Source organism: Salvia splendens, chromosome 20 (genome assembly GCF_004379255.2).
Source record: "Salvia splendens isolate huo1 chromosome 20, SspV2, whole genome shotgun sequence".
Taxonomy (NCBI): Eukaryota; Viridiplantae; Streptophyta; class Magnoliopsida; order Lamiales; family Lamiaceae; genus Salvia; species Salvia splendens.
In genome coordinates this window covers 5,969,373-5,972,319 of record NC_056051.1, presented here as the reverse complement: position 1 = coordinate 5,972,319, position 2,947 = coordinate 5,969,373, and the positions used below count along the sequence as shown (strand labels likewise).

The window sequence follows — 2,947 nt, the reverse complement described above, 5'->3', positions numbered from 1 at the left end:
CTTCCTAGGAGTTGAAGTCTTAAGATCAAGGGAAGGAATCTTCATCAGTCAAAAGAAGTACATTCTTGATCTATTAGCAGAAACGGGGATGATGGAGTGCAAACCTGTAACATCCCTTACCCCATTTAATTTATTAATCGAATAAGTGATGTCATATAAGTCCATAATTCTTTATTTGTTTATAGCTGAATTATATATTTTTTTTTCCTTGGCAAACAGAGAAACTGCTATATAACGTCTAGAATTAAACCATAAACATGTTTCCAAAAGTTTATATATATATATATACATACACACAACCTAGACACTACTCACAAAATATACATGCTTAGCAAAAGTTTATGTAGTAATATAACGCCCAAGGTACATTACACTCCTACTACTTGCCACATTTATCAAATCCAAAAGATTTACCCAACACAAAAGCTTGGCTAGTGACCCGACTTGAGCAGCTGTACAGCAAAAGAGCTAATCTGATCACCCAATCTGCAGGGGAAAATAAGGGAATGAGCTTCAACAAGCCCTGTAGTATACTCAACATTAGAGTCTAATTTCCGGAGTTAAGTAAACATTATGCAACCTATTCATTTACACTATTATCTACACACCAACACATATACATATCATCAACCTTCCACATATCCAAAACACGTATAACGAAACCTGATCTCGTGTACCAAATATATCAGAGTTATAACAGAGGTTTTACACAATCACAAATCATAACACATATATCCCCATTAAGTGCTTAGTGCCAGACCGGGGTACTCGGAACATAATATAAACATAAGCAGATTTTTGTCCTCAAGGAACTCCGTACAAATCACCGATTCAGGGTGCAGACAGAAGATCAGATCACCCGTTTAGGATGCAGACATATATTTAGATAACAGAATGATCCCGACAGAAGATCAGATCACCCATTTAGGGTGCAGATAGGTATTTCAGACAGATATTCAGATCACCCATTTAGGGTGCAGACAGAAGATCGGATCATCCCTTTAGGGGGTAGACAGATATTTCAGACAGATATTCAGATCACCCATTTAGGGTGGAGACAGATATTCAGATCACCCATTTAGGGTGCAGACAGAAGATCAGATCACCCCTTTAGGATGCAGACAGATATTCAGATAACAGAATGATCCCGCTTCGGTTTTCGAGAACGCTAGCGATCTCAGATGATGCAGCACTGCCGTCCTGACATGACAATTGTACTCACAGAACATACTCAAGCACGAGACATAAACACATTCATTCATATTTTTCATATTAAACAATACACAAGCATTTAAAGGCATACCCAAATTGGTATCATATAATGCATAATTATTCAACACCATATAATAACTGGTTTATTCAGAGTACACATATATCAACACTTATTTCTAACAATTTCAACCATAGTACATTAACAACTTCCACTCATTATCGAACATTTTCCCATATATAAAAATTACATTTAATAAAAACCATATGCAGAGTATAATATCATCTCTATTAAGAGCAATAAGTTAATAGGTTGTGAATACCCTACCTTAAAATCCAAAATGCCGTACTAGATCACTTTACTCCTTCGCCTTCTCCTTGCCCGTGCTATCCCTCGGGCCAGGATTACCTTTCAATAAATAATTCTTATCAACACAACACCAAAAAAATTAGCTTAAGCAATAAACAAGTTCTCTTTAGTTACTTCTTTTGCACGGAGTATAAGAGGTCAAGCCCTATACCAAAAGAATCCCCTTGGTGTCTAGTTTAATTTTAAAACAAAGTTTTCTCAAAATTTCCAAGTAGGTTGGGAGATATGGCCATTTTCCCTTTGTCTATCACTACCCGACAGGTTCTGGCAGTTGTGTTTGGAGATTTTCTAAAAATAGTAAATGACATCCAAATAAGTTGAAAATTTTCAGAGAGCTCTCCAACACATCAAGGTTCATACAGAAAATATGAAAATACAATTTTCAACACCCTAAGGGTGTCGAAAACTTCAAAACCAGCAGCTGAAAACAGCAAAAATATACCCAAACCTAGCTGAACTGCGTAGTCCCCTTTCAAAATTCATTATAAATTCATTTCAATTCGGATGAAGCTGAAATTTGGCCACATAGCAGAAGACACCTAAAAGTATGTTCAGTTAAAATTTCGAAAGAAAAAGAGATCGTTTACTTGGTTAAACAGGAGTTGACAAATTCGGCCAGCACATGACACAAAAGGCTATCTCCTTTGTTTCTTTCACCACAACATAATATATATTTGCAACCTCCAAAAACCTACTATCTAAGATTATCCAACTATATACTCTAATCTTATTTAAATTCAAATTGGGGAGAAACCAATTTAAGAACCCTAGCTTTAAGATGAGGCACAAATTGAACAAATTCGAAAGGCTCGACTTGCTTACTCAAAGGGAAGACAAGTCTACTCTAAGATTGTCGGAAACCAGCGACGGAAACTGCCGAGCAGTCGACAACGACGACAATTCAGCGGAGAGAGATGGTGTTGTGTGTAGGTGAGTAGAGAGGTATCCAGACATGGAGGAGATGAGGGGAGCTTCCTCGCTGACGCCGGAGGAGCAGCGAATCGTCCGAAGGGAGAGTTCTCTCCTTGCGTATTAGAGTGTGTCTTTGTGTAAAAGAGAGTGAAAAAAAGTAGAATGAGAGTGGGAGATGATTTTTTTTTACGTGGCTTCTAGAAGGGAGTAGAGATAAAAATCTTTCACCCCTCCAACCTCTTCTTTTTCTTATTCTTTATTTCATTTCCTTCTTTTGTTTTATTCTTTCTCTATTTCTAAAAATAAACACCACACAAACAAATAATTCACATAATAAGAAACTATCTACACACTTCTAGAATTTAATTTATTTACGACTTCCGACGCATTTGAACTAATTAATTTTTTTTTTGAATTCGGGCCGTTACAAAACCGGCAGAGACACCAATTGTTGTG

General features: G+C 36.7%; 1 long non-coding RNA gene across 1 annotated transcript; it reads right to left on the bottom strand.

Annotated features, from left to right (window-relative positions):
- Window positions 1-225: 225 nt before the first annotated feature.
- LOC121781104 lies at window positions 226-2,683 on the bottom strand. Its single transcript, XR_006046136.1, has 3 exons — window positions 2,402-2,683; window positions 1,538-1,618; window positions 226-486 (listed from the first exon to the last, which is right to left on the bottom strand). It is a non-coding gene; the product is annotated as an uncharacterized LOC121781104 (long non-coding RNA).
- Between the last annotated feature and the right edge of the window lie 264 nt (window positions 2,684-2,947).